The 23,786-nt window shown below is 43.0% G+C and overlaps 1 protein-coding gene across 1 annotated transcript in view; it reads right to left on the bottom strand.

Annotated features, from left to right (window-relative positions):
- Window positions 1-23,786, bottom strand: part of CBLB (Cbl proto-oncogene B) — a 1,559,167-nt gene that overhangs the window by 742,951 nt on the left and 792,430 nt on the right. The gene's annotated exons all lie outside the window — the stretch shown is intronic.

Raw genomic sequence — 23,786 nt, 5'->3', positions numbered from 1 at the left:
CTTTCCTCCTTGTTCTGGTGATTAGGAAAGAAGGTGGGCAAATGAATGGATTGGTTGAGAGCCACATGGGACACCACCTTGGGCATGAAGGATGGGTTAGTTCTGAGGGATACCCAGTCTGCATGGAAGATGATGAAGGGTTCCACAGCCATGAGTGCTTGCAGCTCAGACTCTTCTGGCTGAAGTGATGTCCAGAAGGAAGGTCGTCTTCCAGGAGAGAAATTATAGCTCTGCAGAAGAAGCTGGTTTGAAAGGAGGCAGGGTGAGCTTTTCCAAGACAATGTTAAGGTCTCAAGCTGCTGTTGGTGTCTTTCTGGGGGCCTCCAGTTGCTAGCCCCTCTAAGGAACTGTTTGATCAAAGAGTGTGAGAGAAAAGGGGCTGCTCAGTGGGAAAATGAGCAGAAATAGAGGCATGAATTTTTATAGAGGAGAAAGAGACCACTGTGTAGTAGTTCAGCTAAGTAATCCAGGATGAGAGGGATGGAGGGCTGTGCCGTATTGGACCCCTAAGCCTGGATCCGGGTGCAGAACCTTCATTTATCTGCACAAGACTTTCTGGTGCTAGGGCATCTGGCCTCTCTGATAACATCCGGAACCTGTTTACTAAGGATGACAGATTGGTTCGGGGTTAGCGAATACGCAAAGCTGTCAAATTGAGTGTCTGCAATTGGGGATGCATGAATTCCCCTTCCCTCTGGGTTAGGTCGTTCAAAATCTGAGGAAGATGCCAAGATTGAGGCAGCAGGGACAGGCTGTGCAGCAAGGGGTACCAGTGCTGTCAGGACCGGTCTGAAGGTATATAAATGGTCCTTGGTTATTCCTCCCTTATTTTGAGCAGTACCCTGGGGATGAGAGGTAGGGGAAGAAAGGCATAGACAGAGAGGTTGACCCAGGGGAAGGACAGTGCATCCATTTTACAAGCCATGCAATGATGCTCCCTGGTGCAGAATTTGCTGAGCTGATGGTTGGTATGGGAGACAGAGGTCGACCTTCGGGGTTCCCCATTTCTGAGTTATTAGGAAGAAGGCACTTCTGTTGAGCTGCCACTCGTGTGGGTCCAAAAGTTTCTGCTTAATTGTCTGCCAGGGAGTTGAGAGAGCCTGCTAGGTATTGTGCTAACAGGTGTAGTTGCATGGAAGAGGCTGTGAGCCAAAGGGTCTTGGCCACCCTGCACAGAGAGAGGGTAGGATTGAGTCCCTCCCTGCCCATTGATGTACCACATCATAATGGTGTTGTCTGTTTGGATCAGAAGAACCCTTGGAGAGAGAAGGGGGTTTGAAAGCTATCAAGGCATGCTGCAAAGCCATCATCTTTTCTTGACTGATGTGCAGGGGGATTTGCTGTGGGCTCCATTGGCCCTGTATGCACCTGCCATACAGATGTGCACCCCAAGCATAATCTGATGCGTCTGTGGTGAGAGTCTGGGTGGCGGGGTGTGCAGAGAAGGGCAGTCCCTTGTTGTGGGAGCATGCCGTTGCCCACCAAAGAAATTCCTTTCAGAGGCAAGGAATTATATGTAGAAGAGTTTCCAGGTCTTGAGAGTGTTAATACCAAAGGCTCTTTAGGTACCACTGAGGTTTCCTCATATGCAGTCTGGCATATGGAATGAGGAGTATGCAAGATGCCATGAACCCCAGAGCTTGCAGGATTTTCCTTGCAGAAAGCTGGGGCCTGGTGGCCAGTTGAGAGAAGTAGGCTGACAGGAAAATTTGCTTCTCTGGTGTAAGGTATGCCATCTGGGATGCTGTGTCCAGACCTGCTCCCAGGAAGATTATCCTTTGGGTGGGCACCGGTTTTCATTTCTTTTCGTTGATTGTGTACCCTAGGGAGGTTAGTAGGCTCTTTACAAAGGCCAGGTGTTTAAGCAGCTTTTCTTGGCTGTCTGCCTGAATAAGGCAGTCGTTTAAGTAGGAGTAAATTTGAAATATTTCTTTGTCTGCAAAAAGCAATGGCCGGAGCCAGGCATTTTGTGAAAACTCTGGGAGCAGTAGATAAGGGAAGCGCACAGAACTGAAAGTGTTGAGATACTGCCCTGAAGCGGAGACATTTTCTGCATGATTCCCTGATAGGAATGTGGAGCTAGGTCTCTTTTAGATCCAGGGTGGCTAGCCAAGCGTCCTTGGACAGCATGGGTAAGCAGCTGCTGGAGAGTGAGCATTTTGAATTTTGGGATCACCAGGAAAGTGTTGAGAATGGATAGATGGGGGGGGGGGGTGCGCTCTTTTCTGTGCACCAGAAAAAGTCTGGAGTAGAAGCACTGGTCTATCTCTTCTGCAGGAAAGTGCTCTACTGCCCACAAAGAGAGAAGGGAATGGATTTGCTTTTGAGCCTCTGCCCACTGATGTGGTGGTAGATCTGGGAACCCTTTTGGGGTTGGAAGGGTCTGGAAGGAGAATTCGAATCCCTAAGATGCAATGTTAAGAACCCATTGGTCCTTGGTAATGGTGGCCCAGGTGCTTGAGTGAAAGGAGAATTTTCCTCCTAGAAGTAAGTGAAGGTGGGAAGGTTGGGAGGAGGAGAGTCATTGTGTGTTCTTACCATAAGGGGGTGACTTAGAACTCCCTGGTTCTGAAGTGGAGGTAGTCCACTGCTCAGATTTCTGCATTCCCTGGGGCTGCTGTCTGGGGGGTCTGTTTCCACGGGGCCTAGGCTGGGCCTGTTTAATCGGAGCAGGAAAGGACCAGTGCTTGGAGGGAAAATGCCTACTGAACCTAGGGGGCTGAACCTGTAAGAAATCTTTAACTGTTTATATAGATTTTGTTTTTTCTTCCATCTTTTTTTAAGACATCTTTTGCCTTAGTACCAATTAAGTTATCTTTGTGCAAGGGGGCATCCAACAATTTAGATTTGACATGGTCTGGCAGGGGTTGTTCATTAAGCCATGCATGTCTTCTAATGGCAGATCCAGTGACTGCTGCCAGCAAGAAGCTTCTAGGGCATCAAAACCACAGTGCAAAGTGAGTTTAATTACTTGACTTGCAGAATGCATTATGTCTTGTAAATCTTTAGATTTTGCCCAAGCAGGAAAGGAAGAAATTTTTGGTTTAAGGAGTTCCAAGGTATGTTGCTGATATTTAAGCATATGGAACTGACAATTTAATCCCCTGATAGCAAGAGCAGCTGAGGTGTATACTTTTTATCCCTTCTGTCCAATGCTCGGGAATCCCTGTCTGAGGGGATGGGATTCTTAGCAGAGGTTGCTTTAATCCCTTTTGGCCCTTGAGAAATGACCTCAGGGTCAGCTGTTGGATTTTTAAAAAGATTTGTGCGAGTCAGGGACTCTGTAGTACCTTTCTGGTTTTCTGGGAGCACAAGGTAGGGTGTCAGGAGTCAAGCTGGATTCAAGGAAAACATCATCCACCACATCTAGGACTGGGGGGAATGGCCAAAGATATGTGTTGCAGAAGATCTAGGAATTCCTCGAGTCTCTTTTTAGACTGAGGGCAAGTCCCGACTCTCCCATTGGAAATGCTCCCTTAAAGTATGCAGAGTTTCCCCAAAGGAAAAAACCTCTGGGGAAGAGGCTGAAGGAATGGATTCCTCTGGATCAGAATCCTCATAAGCGGAGAGAGGTTGCATGTCTTCATAGTCAGATGCATCAGATTCATCTGACTCTTGTTCAGACAAAACTACTGGGGACAGAACTCTTTTCCTTTTTGAGGCGGTAGCTTGACTTCCCCTGATCAGCATGATAAGGTCTTCCCCTATTTTAAGCATTTGAGACTGAGGCAAGGTAGCAGGTGCCTGAAGAGTTGGTAGTCGGTTTCTTGGGTATGGTTCGAACCCTGGGCTTAAGGAACTCTGTTGTTTTCGAAAGAATGGTAGTTGCGAAAGACTATGTTGGTTTGTGTCGACATTCGATGGTGTGAAGCCGGTGCCTGCTCAGCAACTCTGGACCCATCCAAGGTAGAGACGACCGCAGGATCCTTAGATAAAGTGTTTTCTGGCATACCGGACTCCAAAAGGATCTCTGTAGCAACCTGCGAATCAAGTGAAGTGGGCATCAGGGGCTGCGAAAGCACCTCACTGAGTACCACAGGACTGACTACTAGCTTAACGGAAGCATCGTTGGAAGGTTTGGACCTGTGTGGTCTGTCTTCATCTTTACGTTTTTTCAGAAGATCTGCTGTCAGATAGCTTACCAAAGCCATATTGGAATTAGAGGACTCTAAACGTAAATATCTGGGTACAATAAGGGTCCAACGACTGATAGTTCTGGCGTTAAAGCACAGAAATGACAACGGGGGACGTCATGGTCTGGGCCTAGACAAGTGACGCAGTAAGAGTGGAAGTCTTGGTGTGGTATTTGCCTTCCACAGGTGATACAATTATTAACTTTTTCTGACATCGGTTAGTGCAAGAAAAAAGGATCCCCAACTGGGTACTTAGCTTTAGAAGACTTCAACTTCAATTCAGAAACGAAAACTCAGGTAGAGGCTGACTGACACTCATACGAACTACTACTGCTTCGGGCTCCATGGCAAGAAAGACTGATGTAATGGTGTCGGCTGCCTTACTTTATACCACTGACAACCTGAGATCAGTCCTCAAACGACAACAACTGATGCGGAAATACTAAGTCTCTGGTATTAGGGCTGGCGGCTACCCTGGCAGGGATAACCCAAATGTGATGACTGCAACAGTGAAACATGAAGAACATCTACTGCACTAACTTTTTGTTTTTGAAACACTATGCACAACGAGTTAGGGGAGGAAAGAAGGGAAAACCTGACCAAACTTCTACTAGAAAATAGACTTACTCACACCGAAAAATTCACTTCAGAAACACTCACCACATCTGGAGCTCCGAGACCATGATGCTAGGCTAAGCTGCGGCAAACTAGATCTGAGGGAAGGAAGGAGATGGAGGGGTGTTATGGGTTAGGGGAGGAGCTTGGAGCTCGGATCAGATGCTGGTGAAGCTGCCATCTCAAATCCGATCCGGATCCGAATATCCCAAAGGCTGAAGAGCAAATTAAGTAAACTCCTTCAGCTCAAGACTTATATAGGAGGTAGAGAAGCCTTGCTAGAATATGAATTCATGAGAATGAGAGTTTGGTCAAATTTAGTGCTGAGAATAGCACAGTGGGATACAAGGATTAAATGTATCAAAGTACCTTAATTTGGAGAATCATAGTTCATGGCACCCACAATTAACATGACTGCTGCAAAGCATCCAGAGATTAAACTACTGAGCCAGAGATCACCAGACTGGCTGAGAATTCATGACTATACCATTAATACACAGTGAAGGGAAGAACAGAGGATGATGATACAGGATCTTAAAAAATCTTTAATGGTCCCTTGGCTAACACGAGGAACAGTCAAGTATGAGAACAGAAGATTTAAAGTTTTATTCAGACAGACCTAGCCAGCCCAAAAATATAGGGAGGGGGGGCTCTGTGGTTGAAGAATGACCCACACTGCATAGTTCAGTGAGATGGAGTAAGGGAACTGATGTGATGACATCAGAGTGTAGATCATCTCATATCCATGCACCAACTTGAACAGTCCGCAATGGTCAAATGGCCCTTGCAACCTAGGGATAATGAACAGCTAGCAGCAGAAAAGGAATAACTGTGACTGGAGAGGAGAAACAGGGTAACAGGCATAACCTTGGCCCTGATATGAACTTATACAATGTTCAAACAGATGTTCGTGTCTTCTTTTAATGTTGAAATGATTCTTGTTCTCATGTGTGTACAAGTTCGACAAATTGAAAATGCAGTAAAGAATTTCATGCAGTGATATGACACTACTGGGGTAAAGGAGTTGCCATTAAAGGAATGAGGCAGGTAAATAGAGAGAAGACTAATTAGAAATAAAGATATGTAAACAGGATAAACAGAGTATATGTCTACAGGGACACAAGTTAAAAAGTAGTTGGATTGAGAAAAATATTAGTCCAGTTACTAGCTGTGGGGAAAGCAGAATTGAGGCGAGATGTTTGGGAGACTACATAAGAGAATCCATTAAGAATAGGAGGAATGTTTGTGAAGGAGCAGGAACACTACTGGTAATTGGAATAAACTGGCAGACATGTGCATTAGCAAGGCTATTTATTTGTGAAACCAACCAAAAAAGAGGAGGACATGGCGTAAGGGAAGTAAGAAGATGGGGCAAACAATGGTAGTAAGAAAAACTAAAATATATAGAACACTCAAGTTAAAGGAAAGCATAGGGGGTGATGAGGAAATATGAAAAGGAAGCAACAGAAGGCTGGGTGACATGTTCATTTAGTGATAGCAAAAGACAATGAAGGAAAACACCAAGTACAAGGAATGTAAGGTTATGTGTCTACAATTTAGATGTGAAGAAACATAAGAGAAATAAAAAATAGCGATGGACTGGCATGTTGACTCTAGGCTACATAAGAGACTGCTAAAGAAGAGCCAAGTTAGAGTAGAACACAGTCACCAGTGAAACATACTCAGTTGAATTCCAATGGGGGAAGTTGTTTGTGTATACATGTATATAATTAAAGGAGGATAGTAAGGGGTGTTAAGTTGGGGAACAAAATACAAGTTAAAGGGGTTAAGTTTCGACTAAAAGTTAAGGTTAAAGTCAGCAAAATTAAAGAAAGGGAAAAACTTGTCTGAAAGGTGCAAAAACATTTACAGTCATGGGACTGTTGGCACAAGCAGGAAATTAAAAAACTATTATAAAGGGCAACAGACAAAGCAGTAAAGGCTAGCATGATGGGGGGAGGAGGAGACATAAGGGAGCTCTAAAGACAAGTCTGGAGTTTAGGGGGCCAGGTTGGAACGAATGAGAGAGAGACAGTAAACTTACTGCTGTGTAGCTTGAAAGTAGCTACATGGAATGTTAATTGTTTAATGAATATAGTGGAGAGAGAAAAGGCACTGTAGTATGCAAAAGAGGGTCAGTTATCAGATATTACCATTATAGGAACCCCACCTGTTAAAAAGAACAGGCTATGGAATAAAACAAATTTGTATATAAAAACATGGCAAATTCTTCACACTTTTGGCTAACATCAAAGATTGAAACAATACTAATTTCATGAACTTTAATCATACTTTGACTAAGGAATGGGGTCCATTCCCGTCATGGTATTAGAAACCCAAAGAGACTTGGAGAAATCAAAAAGGTAATAAAAGTAAGATGGGTGGCAATATTGTTATGATAAGGAACTAAATTTCAATTACAGTAAAAGATACAGGATACCAAGAGGATGTACACAGGAATAAAGGGAAGAGTAAAGAGAGGAAAAATTACATTAGTATCAATATACTTGCCACCTAAAACAAATATCAGGACAATGAAAAGAATTCTAAATAAAATTTCAGGAAGACTTGTGTCTGACGACTGGAGACTGGGGATTTAGTATTAAATGGATAGACAAAGACAGGTGACCTAAAAAGCTAAGAGAATAAAAGGAAAGACATTTTCTAGGGAAATATTCAGGATCAGTGGAATGGACTGACACTTGGCTGACAGGCAAACAAAAGAGGAGATAAACTTTTTATTCTTCAAAATATAAAGTTTGGTCTGGACAGATGGAACATAAATAGAAAATATGGCAATAGAATAGAAAAAGTGGGATGTAAACCAGTGACCATATCAACCCATGCACTGGTAAGAATAACTCTGATCTTATGCAGGAGGATAATAAACTACTAGCTCACTGGAGATTGCACAGTACCTAATGGAGGTAAAAGAGGAAGCAGAATAAACAAGAAAAGAGGTGAGGAGGTTGTTATGCAACATCGAGAAAAGGGCATCTGGGGAGTGGGACAGCTAGAAAAGAGAAGATCTGTAGAAGACAAGTGGAGAAAATAAAAACAAGAAAGATAATTGACAGTAAATGCTGGATGAGCAAAGAGCACTTATAAATAGGAAAAGGAGAGCGAGAAAGGGAGTCAAGGAGAAAAATAAAAGGTAGAAAAGATAAAAAGGTGTTAAGTAGATCCAAAATGGAAAAAGCTATATCTTTCTAATGCATCATAGGCAGCACACGCTTTAGTGACAAGAGTAAGACAGAGGTACATTTGAAATAAAAAGGGAAAGGGAACAAAAAGAGAGGACCACCCTAGAGGAGACAGAGGAATTCAGAAAACATTGTGAGAATCTCTAGAGAAGGAAGGGGACACAGGACCACAAACTGGAAGTAGAGAAAGAGGCATGGTGGGAGATGAAATGGAACCATACATGAGAATTTGTCATAGTTTGGTAAAGTATGCAGATGTTCTAAAGCTCTGCTTGCTAAAGAGAGACATATTAGAAATTTTATGATTCAAAAATATGTTCTTGAGATGTCCTTTAGGAATGTACAAGGTTACTTCAGTACAAAAATGAACTGAGCAATACTGTATCTGGAAGAGAATTTAACTTCATTATTGAAAATATTATTTTTGCTGAGGATGCAAATATGCACTAAAGAGGTGAAAGCACTGCTTGGGGAAGATACAAGAACTGGAAAACCAAAGACAAACCAACAAGAGAGGTGAAAAAGATGAATACAGAGATTAACAATATGGAACTGAGAACTTTGACAGATCAGAAACGGAACCCCCTTGTTATATTAAAAAAAAAAAAAAAAAAGGCTGTAATGAAAATTGACCTTGAAGAGGAAATGGACAAGGAAGAAAGCAAGAATAAAGCAGACTGTAATGCAAGGAATGAAGCCACTGGTCCAATTGCTAAGATCTGTAATTCAATGAAAAATAAAACTAATGCCACTAGTTAATTAACTATTGCAAATTATAATGTCAATTACTAAATTGTCTGAGTGGTTTTGTTTAAAGAGTACTACTGAAATTAGGACTAGTTAGAAGAGATGTTTATGATATATGGATATACATGCTTAATAACTTATTGAAAGTAAAATGTAATCACTGGTTCACTGACATTATATAAACATACAATTATAAAATGGCTGCATTAGCAATTAGTACACCATGCATTGGGATTGCACAGTATGTAAAAAATGAAAACGTAATAAAGTGTTACTCTAAAAAAATACAGGGGTACAAACTTCTGGAGAAAATCCATAGTAAACTGTTTTGTATTACATGTGCTTCATGTACAGCAACATTTTACCTGCAGTTGTGTAGGCCAAATATTCCACTGTGGTAAACACAGCATGCTGCAAACAATTCTCATTTAAAATCAAGAAGTCGTCTTTGTAATGCTTTAAATTAACATGGCTTACATTAACAAGGAAGGAATGAATGACGACATTTTATTTTTAAACAAAGCAGTTTTATTTCCTAAATCTTTGCTGGATTCACTACACTGTGCCTATTAAATTTTGGTACACATGAACGGTACTCTGTAACCCAGGTTCAACAAGTGAACCAACAAAGTTGGTCTCTGGTAGAGTGAAAACCTAGCTCTGGGACAAAGGAGACAACCTAGTCTCACTGTACAGTCAAGTGCTGCAGCAAAAGCTGCTGATTGGGCAACCTCCACAGGCCTGCCACCAGTTAGCAGCTGTGAACTTAGGGCTTTATATTTGCTACATTTGCTATACCACATCAAGATGCTGTAGTCAGAGGAAATGGAAAGACCCCACAGCTATTGCTCCCACCACCTGCTTCCCTAGACAAGACATGGGAATGTAAGGGTCAAATAGGGAGTCACAGAGTACTAGACTATCAAAATGCAGGGGGCAAATAGAAAGATAAATAAAAAAAAAGCATACTGAACTTGGCTATGATGATCTTTGTAAAAGTTGCACTTGGGTCTTCATCCTGAACACCTGTATCTATACACCCTAAATTTATTAAGGATCCACCTTAAATTACATACGATCGTGAGAGCTATAAGACAACTAAACCTAAAGGCCATTTTGTCTTGCTAATATCCACCCTCAGGCCTTGCCACGAATTTCAAGTATGTTAAGGCCCATCATACCTGGGTCGAATTTGTGAACACCCATCCAGTGGTCTGAACTCCTTTTTAAATGTAGACACCATCAGACTGCTTAAACTTGAAGAGGGAGCTTTTTTTTCCAGAGAAGGGGTATGTGCTATGTGAAAAACCTACCCCTTCTCTTAGTCTTATTTGCAGGAGCAGATTTAGATCTCTGACCTTGTGTTAGCTGAAATGTCCATTTTTTTTTTTTTTTTGAACTATAAAAGTTCTTGGCTTGATGGATCCCTTACAATTCTATAAGCAGGAAACATATCTGCCTAAGTCATCTATAAGAAACTGAGTAAAGGGATAAAGGTTTCAGTTTAGCTTTGTAACACATCTTTCATGTCCCAGATATTTTTAGTTACGAATCTCTATATCTTTCCAACTGACTGATATGCTAAGTACAGTACATCCCAAAGGGAGCACTGTAATCAGTAATGATGGGTCGACTCTAAGCAAAGCAGAGTACAAGGAGTTGAAGGATTTTGATATGGTAGAAATATGTTTTGCTATGAGCTGTGCAAGATAAAAGGATTTCCTAACAACCATTTCAATGTGATGGTCAAACATCAGAGAGCTGTCCACCCATGTGCCCAGATCTACCATGACATAGGATCATAAGAAGTTACTCGGCTAATGGCCCTAGGACCCTTACAAGCCTAGCCAAGTTCTTATCCTTATTTCCATGACTGGCACCTACTGCCACTGTCCAAGAGGGACACAGGTGGAACCCCAGGGTGGATTTACGGTCAACCATCCAATCGTTCAGAGTGCATTTGAAGAGGGTCAATGAGGTGCTCTGTCTGACATGAAGTCGAAGTCTGTTCCAAAGGTGTGGTAACCTCTGGGAGACGTCTCTCCATCAGGTATTATTAATGTCACATACCAGCTTAAGGGCTTTAGAGCGAGTAACCCAGGTACCATTTGACTTTCAGATATGAAGTATTCCCAATAATGCAGGGTCAGAGATGGCTTTATATGCAAGGCAAAGATGATATCTGAGTAGTCTGTATGAAAGAGAATAAAGCAACAGTGATTTCAGACAATCTCCATAGACCGATGCTGAAGACCTTGAATATTCCTTGTGAGGAACCTTTTTGGTTTCCCCAATTGCTGCAGGTGCTTAGAAAGGTACATACCAAAAGGGGCATTGTACTCCATTACTGGCCTGATGAGGGAAGAGTACAGGGAGGTAATAACTTCTTTTTTTCTGAAGACAATGCCCTTATGGGTTGGCTGGAACCTGTGTTCTGAGAGACTGCCTTACAGATTATCTGCAATTATACAGAGCTGAGTATATTTTTTTTGGTTATAGAGTTTGTTAATTGTTGCTTAGATCTGTGTTGAAACTGTTGTCTCACTGTTCTGAGAGACTGGCAAATATACAGAGCTGAGAATATTTTTTTTGTTTTAAAGTTTGTACTGTTAGCTGTTGCTTAGATCTCTGTTGAAAGTGTTTTCCCCACCCCACCCCCCATTTTCTGCTGTGTCTTCAGTTGGTATAGTAACAGCTGCATTCAAATTGCTGGAACCTGTGTTCTGAGAGACTGGCTTACATATTATCTGCAATTATACAGAGCTGAGTATATATTTTTTTGGTTATAGAGTTTAATTGTTGCTTAGATCTGTGTTGAAATTGTTGTCTCACTGTTCTGAGAGACTGATCGGCAAATATACAGAGCTGAGAATATTTTTTGGTTTTAAAATTTGTACTGTTAGTTGTTGCTTAAATCTCTGTTGAAACTGTTTTCCCCACCCTCCCTATTTTTGGTTTGTAGTTTAAATTTGGTGGCTTTTGCAGTTGCCCGCCCCACTGTAGATTTGATCTGGGACACTCCCCCATTCCCATCTCTTTACCACATTCTAACTAATAAACTCTTTCTGCACTTGCTTTTAGTCCTTTTTAATTTAATTGCATTTTTAAAACTGTGTTTGGTCTAATATTGCTGCATACTCAAGTGTGCTAGCTTGCACTGCATGTGAATTGTTTTTTACTACTGTTTTTGCTACGTTTCTGTAAAAAACTGTAAGCCTGTTTCCTACCTTTCCTGTAACTAGTGTTCCTGATACAGATTTGCTGTATCCAGGACTGTATGTAAGCTTCTGAACCCCCTGAACCTTTCTGTGTTTGAGGGAAGCCTTCTAGCTTATCAGTGGGAGTGGTAAGCACTAGGTAACCTACCTACCACATAAGGAGTGGTTCTGGCCAAGAAATTGTAGTTATTGGCCGTTTGGGCAATCTCTTCCATCTCTCTCAACTTTCTGAATTGACAGCCTATATTTGCACTTGTTTCTGTCCTGTAACTCGTCTAGTGCAGATACAGATTCTTAGTTTTAGCATTTAAATTTGCTTGTTCATGCTCAGCACTTGTAAGCCCTAAATAAGCTACTAATTACTATAGCACTCAATCTTCCTCATTACCTAGAGGAAAACAGTTTTTGTACTTACTTTTGTCACTTGCTTAGAGAAAAACAGCTCTTGTACTCACTTTTCCTCACTTATCTAGAGGAAAATAGTTTTTTATTCAGGCATGTCCAAGGGTCAGCTCACAGTGTTCTCTCCTGTCTATCTGATGAATCTGGGCATCTTGAGGCAATGTAGAAATTGCCTTCTGTACAGTGACAGCCCTCTCCTCCTACCACCCAACACTACAACCTGTGAGAGATGCACTTATATAGCCAAACTGGAGGTAAAGCTCTCTCTAACCAAGACTGAACTCGACAGTCATGAGGAGAAGGTAAACATTTGCACCACACCACACATCACATAGTCTCACTAAACCTACACCATCAAAATCCACACACAATAACACAAAAACATTCGCGGAGGCTCTCAATAATAATCTGTCTAAGCAACAGAGACCTCCAAAGCAGAAACGCAAGCAACCTCCATCCCCCAACACAACCCAAATGAGACATAGCCCACAGGCTCAGTGTGCCACTCAACCACAGCCAATAAGGCAAAACAACATACCCAACACACTAGTCACAGGTGACACTAGTCAGGCACACTGATGTCCCACTCACCAGGCTAGACAACGAGAAGGTTACTGTCAGCTGCCTGTCGGGTGCCAGGATCCACCACATAACCCACGCACTCAGGTCACTCCACACCAAGTACAAATATGACTCTGTCATTGTCCATGTTGGTCTGAATGACCTGAGACATACCTCCCTGGACTACATGAAAAGAGACATGGAAGAGCTCTCCGATCTTGTAGCCCAGGCAGGTATGACCCTAGCCATGAGTAGCATTCTTCCATCACCCAGAATGATTCCGCAGTAGAAGGACAAAACGATTGACTTCAACAATTGGTTAAGTTTCTGGTGTCATTCTAAGGGGATCCAGTATCTGTCTGCTTGGGATGACATGGTCGACAGACCACGATGCTTTGCCACAGATGGCCTGCACCTGTCGCCCATGGGATTCCGGATACTGGCTAAGGCTCTTGCTGCCCCTATAGTGCCTTTTTTAGGCAGGGTTCAAATAACAAATTCACCACCATAACAGGAACAGGCAAACAAAAACTGAAGGTAATGCTACTCAATGCTAAAAGTCTAAATCTCAAAATGCACTCACTTGAGGCACTCCTTAAAATGGAGACCATCGATATCTGTGCAGTGACTGAGACCTGGTTCAAGCCTCCAGAGAGCACCCCTGCACTACCAGGCTATAACTCATACCACACTTTTCGGCCATGTAACCTGGACAGAAACACCAAAGGCGGAGGTGTGTCCATATTCATTAAGGATATCCACACCTCCAGGCTAGTTGCTCAGCATAATGCATCCGAGGTTATCCAAGTGCAACTAGCTCTGGGCAAAACTGCAATCCAAATTGTAGCTTGCTAAAGATCCCCCACCATGCCCCAGGACTCCCACTCCTCTTTTGTTGATGTACTGGAAAATATTAGGGTTCAACCAAACACCCTAATAATGTGTGACTTCAACTACCCCACCATTAACTGGGAAAACTACTAGTGTACCAACTCCTTAGCTCAACGCTTTCTGGAATTCATAAACTCCAATGCCCTAGATCAACTTATCCACACCCCCACCAGGGGCAACAAACAATATCCTAGACCTAGTCATTACCAACATGAGTGACCGGTGTTCCACACCTGAAGTCAACTCCTCGTTGGTCCGATCCGACCATAAGCTTATCACCCTTGATATCCACATCCCGCCCCCACCCCCATTAAGGAAACCACTGTAAAAAAATTCTCCAAAGCCAACTTCATGCTTCTTAAGACAGAAGTGGTGAACTTCATGACACCCATGCAGATTGAAAATACAGTTACAACTGCTGAATCCTACACAAATGCACTCTATAAGCACTTACACGAGTGCATGGATCATGCTATCCCAAACAGAACCAAGACACTATCCTCCAAAAAAAGGAAGCCAATCTGGTGGTCCCCTGCCATAAACAAACTGTACAACAGAAGGAAGAAACTGCTGCAAAATAGAGTAAAATCCCATGAGTGAGGAGCTCCCTGGTCAGCCTCAGTAAGAAGCTGAGATCTCTTATAAGATCCTCCAAAGCTAGCTACGAAAACAAAATCGCCACTAAATCCAAGGACAACCACAAAGCATTCTATAGCCATGTCAAGAATCTAGATGGCAACACCCAGATCTGCTCTGAGTTACAGCACAAAGGCACGAAAATTACAGAACCACCGATATTGCCAACATCCTGGCAGATCGGTTCAGTGCTAACTTTACCCCCCTCTCACCCTCTAAAGGGCCCATATCTATACAGGAAGAATGCAGAGTCCCTGTAATCACAACTACGCAGGTAAAAGCTGCACTCTCTAAAGCCAAAAACACAGCATCCATGGGACCGGACAACATCCCAGGCTGCGTTTTACACGAACTTCAGAATGAACTGGCACCCCACTTAAGCACCACGTTCAATAATAGCCTCGCATCAGGCTTTGTGTGCCCACTGAATGGCGCACAGCAACAGTTATCCCACTCCACAATCCGGGGAGCCACCACTGATTCCGCGAACTATCGACCTATTAGCCTGACGAGCCTGGTCTGCAAGGAACTCATAAACAAAGCCATTGGTAACCTCCAAACTCTGGATCCCACCCAGTTCGGTTTTGTGAAAGGCAGATCATGCCTCCTGAACCTGATCGACTTCTTTGAGACAGTCACCAAAGCCGTGGAAGAGGGTAAGGTGGTTCACACAGCCTATCTTGACCTCGCCAAGGCTTTCAACACCATCCCCCATTCTAGAATTATAGCTAAACTTACTAAACTAGGAATAAATCCCTATATCACAAGATGGGTTGCCAAATGGCTTACTGACACAACCCACACTGTAGAAGTTGCAGACTCAAATCTGACCTGAAGGCAGTGACAAGTGGAGTGCCACAGGGTTCCATCCTGGGACCTCTCCTGTTTGGTATCTACTTCTCTGAAGTACAGGCTAACACAGAGGGTCTCTGGCTGACGAAGTTCGCAGATGACTGCAAACTAGGAGCCATAGTCAAGTCCCCAAATGATGTGGACATCCTACAGAAGGGCCTCACTGAGACAGATGCCTGGTGTCAGAGCCATGGCCTCAAGCTCAATGCCAAAAAGTGCAGTGTCATCCCCTTTGGTAAAAACTCTGTACCCAAACACTACCACATGGGCAATCTACTTAACACCAAATGCGTGATAAGAGACCTTGGGACCCAGGTGGACAGTAGTCTCTTCTTTGATAGTCACATCGCCACAGTAGTCAGGAAGTCCTCCTACATGGCACACCTCATCATAAAAGGATTCTCATCCAGGAAAAAAAAAAGAGGTCATTGTTCCCCTCTACTCGGCACTCATTAGACCCATTATAGAGTACAATGCCCCTTTTAGAATGTACCTCAAGACATCTGCAGCAGCTGGAAAGGCCACAGAAGTACCTCACAAAGAGGATTACTGGCCTCAAACAAATGCCTGACACTGACCGCCTCAAAAAACTCCAGCTTTACTCCATAGCATATCGCTTACTCCGAGGTGATCTCTGCCTAACATATAATGCTATGTCAAACCTAGAGCTGTTGGACATGCTACACCTAAAGAAATCCCAATCCCTCCAAGCTACACGCTCTAGGGACCTAAACCTTGTCACCACAATAAACAAGACATGCTGGAGGGATAGATACCTGTCCCAGAGACTTCCTATACTCTGGAACAAGCTACCCATCTATGTCAAGCAAAGTTCTTCATTAGCACTCTTCAAGAAAAATCTTGATGAGTGGATGGGAAATAGGAAATACACCCCAGGGATCACTTCTATCTCTCTGCTGGACAGTGGCACAGGAAAATAACTTTCTTGAGTGGCGTAAGCTATGGTACCTTGCTGGCTAGGCTTACGTAGGCCCTTGGGCCAATAGCCTAGTACCTACCTATGAACCTATGTATGACATGAACAATATAGAATGCCCTTTTTACCAGTGTGGAGACGTGGTGGTCAAAGATAATGTTGCTGTCAACCTGTGAGCCCAGGTCTCTCACGACTAAGTGCATACTTAGGGTGTTGCTACTGATGAAGTAGTTGGCAGGAAAACCGCTTGCACTGAAAGGAATGCAAATTCATTTTTTTGTATTGAGTTTAAGGCCACGACTTTGGCACCAATCATTTGTGCAAGACCCTCTTGCAGGATGTTGACATCCTTTGGAGATTCTATGACAACTCCTAGTTTGCAGTAATCAGCAAATTTTGTCAGCTACAGACCTTTAGATTTTGCTTGTACTTCAGAGAAATAGATTCCAAACAGTACAGGTCTCAGGACTGATCCCTGTGGAAACACCACTGGTTACAGGTCTGCTGTTGGAGGTGGATTCCCCTATTTTGACTATATGAGTTCTATCAGTGAGACAGTTAACGACCCTTCTAATGATATAAGGGTTGATGATGCCTGGTTAGGTGAGGTTGTCAATGATGCTTGAGTAGGGGATAGTGTCAAATGCCTTGGCTAAGTCCAGGTAGGCTGTATGCACATATTTCCCCTCATCCAGGGCCTTGGTGACTGTCTCAAAGTCGTCCATCAGGTTTAACAGGAATGAGCTCCCTTTGACAAATCCAAACTGAGTAGGTCAAGTGTTTGAAGATTACCTATATTTTAAGGTCCATGATGATTGGTCCCATGGCCTTGCAGATAAGGCATAAATGTCTGCGCCTTCCAAGGTGAGGACAGTTTCCAGTGAGTGCAGTTTTGTGTTGAGACTCCTAGCATTTAGCAGCATAACCGTGAGGTTATTTTTAGGAGTCGTCTTTATGTTGGGAATTTTGTTCTTGAGACACTGCCTAAAAAATGCACTACGGGGGTGGCAATAGCCTTAGCCATTAGCCGAAATCCCAAGGGTGACAGATGAAGACCATCTCTGGCAAAGCATCAAGGTCTGTCGATCATGTCGTCCCAGGCTGACAGATAGTGGACCCCCTTAGAATGATACCAGAAGCTAAGCCAATTATAGAAGTCAATCATTTTCTGTTTGTATTGAGGCATCATCCTAGGTGAAGGCAAAATGCTGCTTAAGGCTAGGGAGATACCTGCCTGAGAGAGACAGTCTGACAGCTCAGTCATGTCTTTCTTCATATATTCAAGAGAGGTACATCTCAAGTCGTCCACACTAACATGGATTTTGACAGAGTCACAACAGTACCTTTTGGTAAAACTGGTCTAACAGCTTTTGTGTTATCTGGCTTGCTGGTATAAAAAATATTCCCTTTTTGTAAACCCCTGCATACCACTGCTAGAATCCCCTAGTGTTCTGACTGAGAGTGCTTCTCAAACAACCAGGAAATATAGAGCTGAGCTGATGGGTATAATTTTGGCACTTTAACTGTTCATAGTTCTGCATGGTCTTATTTTTGACTGAATTATTTATATAATTGCTGACACTGTAATTCTGATCTCTGCTGAAACCGTTTTTGTCCCACCCTCCCACTCTACTGCTATTCTATTTTTAAAGCTGGTGGCTCTTGCAGTTGCCCGCCCCTACTGTAAATCTGATCTGGGACACCTCTCCCAGTCCCATCTCATTAGCTCATTCTACCTAATACAAAGATCATTTGGGAAGGCCAACCCCCCTTAGTCCCTTAACCTTGGATTATCTTATGTTCCTGCTCTATCCCTTTTTACTTAAAAAAAAAAAAAAAAAAAAAAAAAAAAAAAAAAAAAAACTTTATTCAGCTGCTTATATTTTTCTAATTTGTGTTTCTTCCTAATACTCTGTTACTTCATCTTGCTTTGCTTTTTCCTGCAACTTGCTCTGCCTGTTCTCTAAAGTGTACTGCATCTGTTCTACTGCATTTATTACTGCTGGTTTATAGCCTGTCTAAATTAAGTGCTATTCTAAGCTCTTAGTTTTGGTTTAAGCACTTGAGCTTTAGGCCCACCCCTTAGCTCTCCCTGGCCTTTCTCCCTCAGATTCTGACAAATATGGGTGGACAATTTCCAGTTATGGGCATCCTGAGACAGTGTAGCAACTGCCTCATGTACACAGACTACCATCTACTACTACTACCTAGGAACACAATTTGTGAGAGATGCAATAACATTAGGCACCTAGAGTCCAAGCTCTCTCCCCCTCAAGCCAGTATATCTGGCACTGAAAAGGTTGTCAACACAATCACTAAACTTCAAACACCACCCACACTTACATATGCGGAGGTCCTCCACATAAACATACCCAAACAAAGGAGCCCTCCGAGGCAAAAACAGACATGATCTCCACAGCCCTCCACACCACATACCATAACATGCATAGTCCACACACCTGTGCCTCACAACCACTAAGGCTTCACCATAAACCCAACATATTAGTCCATAGGAAACTCCATTAAGAGAGACACAGATGTGGCTCTCATCAAGCTGGATAAGGAGAAAGTCACGGTTAGTTGTCTGTCAGGTGCCAGAATCTGCCATATCACACATGTACTCAAATCTTTCAACAGCAGGTACTGTTATGATTCTGTCATAGTCCATGCTGGCGTGAATGACTTGAGACGTACTTCTCTGGACTATATGAAGAGAGATATGATTGGGCTCGCTGATTATGTGTCCCAAGCAGATATGCCCCCAAGCCTTAAGCAGCATTCTGCCATCACCCAGAATGATGCCTCAATACAAACAGAAAATTATTGACTTTAACAACTGGCTTACTTTCTGGCATCATTCCAGAGGGATCCAATACCAGACAGCCTGGAAAGTTATGATTGACAGACCACAATGCTTTGTCAGAGATGGCCTGCATCTGTCTCATCGAGGCTTCAGGCAAAGGCTCTTGCCTCCTTTGTAGTGTATTTTTTAGGAAAAATGATAAGGTTAAAACTGCCAACATAAAAATTTCAACAAAACACAAATTAAAGGTCATGCTGCTAAACGCTAGGACTCTAAACATGAAACTGCACTCATTGCAAGCATTCTTAACCCTGGAAAATGCTGACATCTGTGCAGAGAAACCTGGGTCAAAGTTGCGGACAGCACCCCCAGCCTTACCTGGTTACTCATCCTATCATACATTCAGACCCCAGCCTGTGGGCAGTAAAGCCAAAGGAGGTGGACTTAAATATACATTAAAGACATACACACCTCCGGGCTGGTCAAACACTATGATACACAGGCGACACCTTCAGGTGCAGTTAACCACTGACAAGACACCTATTCAATTCATAGCTAGATAACTGCCCCCCAAATCTGACTCAAGATGCCCAACCCGACTATCTGGACCTGTTCGAATCTGTCAAGATTCAACCCTTTACCCTGATTCGGAGTGACCTCATCTTCCCAAACACAGACTAGAAGAACTGAGCACAAATGCCCTGATTTTGTCAATGCAAATGCCTTGGAACAGCTAGTCAATACCCCCACAAGGGGTGATAATATCTTGGACTTGGTACTAACCAACATGAGTAACCACTGCAGCATCCCTATAGTATCATCCTCCCTAGTAAGATCCGACCACAAAGCGGTCACTTTCGAACACACCATCTGACCCAACCCCCCCTCTAGCTAGGAACAGACATAAAAACTTCTCCAAAGCTGATTACAGCTTCCTGAGGGATGGTATAAACAGCTTCACACCCCCCTCCACCTCTACAGGAACTGGCACCAATATCCAAAACTACATCAAAGCAATATACAAGCAATTACATAGATGCATGGAATCAGGCATACCCGAAAGGATTAAATCATCCTCTGCAAGAAGTGTAAACCTGTCTGGTGTACATCTGCAATAAACAAACTCCATATCAAAAGGAAAAAAAATTGCTGTTTAAGATCAAGGAGGAGCAGGTGCCCAATTGGAAGCAATGTCTCCTTAGCCTGAACAAGCAAATAAGAGCACTTGTGAAATCCTCCAAAGCAAACTTAGAGACTCCAAATTGGCCACATCTGCTAGAGACAATCATAAGGCCTTCTTCACATATGTCCGCAACCTCAAAGGAAGCACCCAGATCTGTTCAGAACTGGTGGTCATGGACACGACATATACAAATGCCGTAGATATAGTAAACTTGCTGGCTGACAGATTCAGCAAAAACTTTACCCCTCTTTCCCCTCACCAGTAAATCAGGACATCCCCAATATCTGCCCCCTTCCCCTTATATCTGCAGAACAGGTCATCACTGCTCTCTCAAAGGCCAAATATACAGCCCCCTTGGGACCCGATAACATCCCAGGCTGCATCCTACGTGAACTCAGGCAGGAACTTGCAGCACCACTAGGCACCCTATTCAACCAAAGCCTGAGTAATGGCTTCATCCCAGCTGAATGGAGGACAGCCACTGTCATCCCTTTACACAAAGGTGGAGTGTCCACTGATCTGGGAAATTATACACACATCAGCCTAACTAGCCTAATCTGCAAGGCCATAGAATGGATTATCATGGACCTCATCAACAAAGGACATTGGCAACCTCCAAACACTTGATTCCACACAGTTTGGCTTCTTCAAGGAGATGTCATGTCTGCTAAATTTGGTCGACTTCTTTGAGACAGTCACCAAAGCCATGGATGTGGGGAAGACTGTGCACACTGTCTACCTAGACCTGGCCAAAGCCTTTGACGCTATTCCCCACTCGGGCATATTAGATAAATTCTCTCAACTAAGCATCAATCCATATGTTATCAAATGGGCAGCAAATAGACTCGCTGACAGAACCCACGTAGTCAAAACAGGGGAAGCCACCTCAAGCAGTAGACTTGTAACAAGCGGCGTACCTCAGGGTTCGGTCTTGGGGACTCTTATTTGGGATATACTTTTCTGAGGTGCAGGCCAAAACCAGTGGGCTATGGCTAACAAAGCTTGCAGATGACTGCAAGCTGGGTGCTGTCATCAATTCCCCTAGTGATGTGGACATCCTCCAAGAGGGTCTCCCTCAGACAAATGACTGGTGCCAGAAACATGGCCTCAAGCTGAATACCAAAAAAATGCATCATCCCCATTGGGGAGAGTGACGTCCCCACAAATTATCACATTAATAATGTCCTAAGTACTCAATCAGTCGTTAGGGATATGGGCGCCCAGGTTGATAGCAACCTGACTTTTAACCACCATGTTGCTTCCGTTGTATGGAAAGCCTTCTACATGGCCCATCTCATAAGTAAGTGTATTTTATCCAGGGACAAGGAGGTCATAACATCCCTGTATTCTTCCCTTATAAGGCCCATTATTGAGTACAACGCCTCTTTCGGCATGTACCTAACAAAGCACATGGAACAGCCAGAGAGACCACAGAGGTTCCTCACCGGGAGAATCCAGGGCTTCAAACATCTACCCTATACAGATAGGCTAAAAGCCCTATCCCTCTACTCGGTTTCATACAGACTCCTCAGAGGTGACCTCTGTCTGGCATACATGGTGTTCACGGACCCCACCTTGATGGGACTGCTGCATATCCGCAAGTCAAGTTCCACATGAGTAACCTGCATGCGCAGCCTCAACCTGGTCTGTGACACAACAAGACTTGTTGGAGGGACAGATGTGTGTCCCTCAGACTTCCCCATCTATGGAATAGACTCCCTCTCCACATCAAGCAAAATATCTCTTTACCTCTTTTTTTAAGTGCAACCTGGATAATTGGATGGGAAACAGAAAATATACCCCTGTGATTCCACCCATGTCCCTGCTGGACAGGGGCATTGGGTGCTATTTGTTTAGACATGGGCTAAACTCTTGGCTAGGTTTATAAAGGCCTCGGGGCCAATGGCCTAGTAACCTCCTATGATCCTATTGTTGAGAGACTTGAGTACACATGTGATATGGTGTATCCTGGCACCTGACTATGACCTTTTCCTTATCCAGCCTGGTGAGAGGGACATTAGTGTGTCTCATGATGAAATCTCCTATGACTAGTATGTTTGATTTTGTGCCTTGCCTTAAGGGTTTGACCGGTGAGACACTGGTGCTGAGCTAGTATGTGTAATGTGTTCTGCAGAACAAGTATTGTGCATAGAGTGCTTGTGTTTAGACACGTTTCTGGTGAGGACCTTCACATATGTAGGTATGTGTGATGTGAGTTTGGGTGGAGTAAGGGGTGAGGTGTGCATGCTGGCAATCCACTCATTGTCATATGTACTGACTGATGTGTGAGAGAGCATGGATTCAAGGTTCTTAATATAGTTGCATCTCTCACACATTGTGTTTGTGTGTACTAGGGGTTGTCACTGAACATGGGACAGTTGCTACACTGCCTCAGGATGCCCATGTCGACCAAGATGGCTGGAGAAACTGTGGGAAATTGTCTGTCCATAGTGATAGGTAAATTTATATGATCAGGAAAAGAGGTCACACTTAGCAGTGGTTAGTGGGTTGAGAGGTGTGTTGGTACCTCTGAGGCTAGGCTTAGTGTTCCACCTGACAGTACAGCATAGATAACACACCATTTTGAAATGATTACACTACATGGGTAAAGCTGAAGAATTCACAAAAAAAGGAGGAAAAAAGTATTCTGGGAAAATGGAGAATAGTATGAATATGGAGACAGGGGAGGTGTTAAGGGGCTCCCCCTTTTAGCAGGCTGGTTAGTTTTATAGGTATTTAAGTATTTTGGGAGGATAACCCAAGTCCATAAAAGGTAAGAAAACTGGACAGTAGAAAGCTAAAGTAACAACACCGGTGAATAACTATTTATTTGCTTATTGCTATTCGTGACAGGGTAAGTGTGAGTGGATTGGAACCCCCCTTTTTCAGTGGAGGCCTGGTGGAAAAAAGCTCCACAAGACAGAGAGAAAGTAATAAATACACAGTGTGATGAACTATTTGAACATACATTAATAAGGGGAAAAAACAATGACTGAGCATACAATAATGTGAAAAAAACATTAAGAAAATACATATGAATAGTCTGCATACAAAAATATTACAATAAAGATGCAGACAATGCAGGGATATAAAAATCATTCAAAATGTAGGTCAGAATGACTGCTCAGACAAAGTTCAGACCAGCAGTGTTTTATAGTAGGAAGACAGTGGTAAAATGAACTTTCATAGCAATGTAAAGTAAAGGGGAATATGGAACAGTGTATGTAGGCAAGCACACATAAAATATATGATAATACAGAAGATTCCAACCCGGAAAAACACAACTGACAAACTTCAAGAATTACATTACATACCATGTAGAAGCAGTTGGGGAGACAGCAACGACAAGACTCAAAATTCCAAAAAGCTTTTAATAAAATACAAGTTAAGCGTATTTGTTTCTCCAAATAAGAAACATCTTCAGAACCTGCATCTGAAGAAGTTTCTTATTTGGAGAAACGAAAACGCTTAACTTGTATTTTATTAAAGGCTTTTTGGAATTTTGAGCCTTGTTGTTGTCTCCCTAACTGCTTCTACATTGTGTGTAGTTCTTAATACAGAAAACTACTGGCCAAATAATTATTTTAGAGCAGAATGGTATAGAG

The sequence above is a fragment of the Protopterus annectens genome, chromosome 5.part0, assembly GCF_019279795.1.
Source record: "Protopterus annectens isolate FY-2018-M chromosome 5.part0, PAN1.0, whole genome shotgun sequence".
NCBI lineage: Eukaryota > Metazoa > Chordata > Ceratodontiformes > Protopteridae > Protopterus > Protopterus annectens.
The sequence above is the reverse complement of the archived record's forward strand: the minus strand, read 5'-3'. Positions and strand labels throughout refer to the sequence as shown.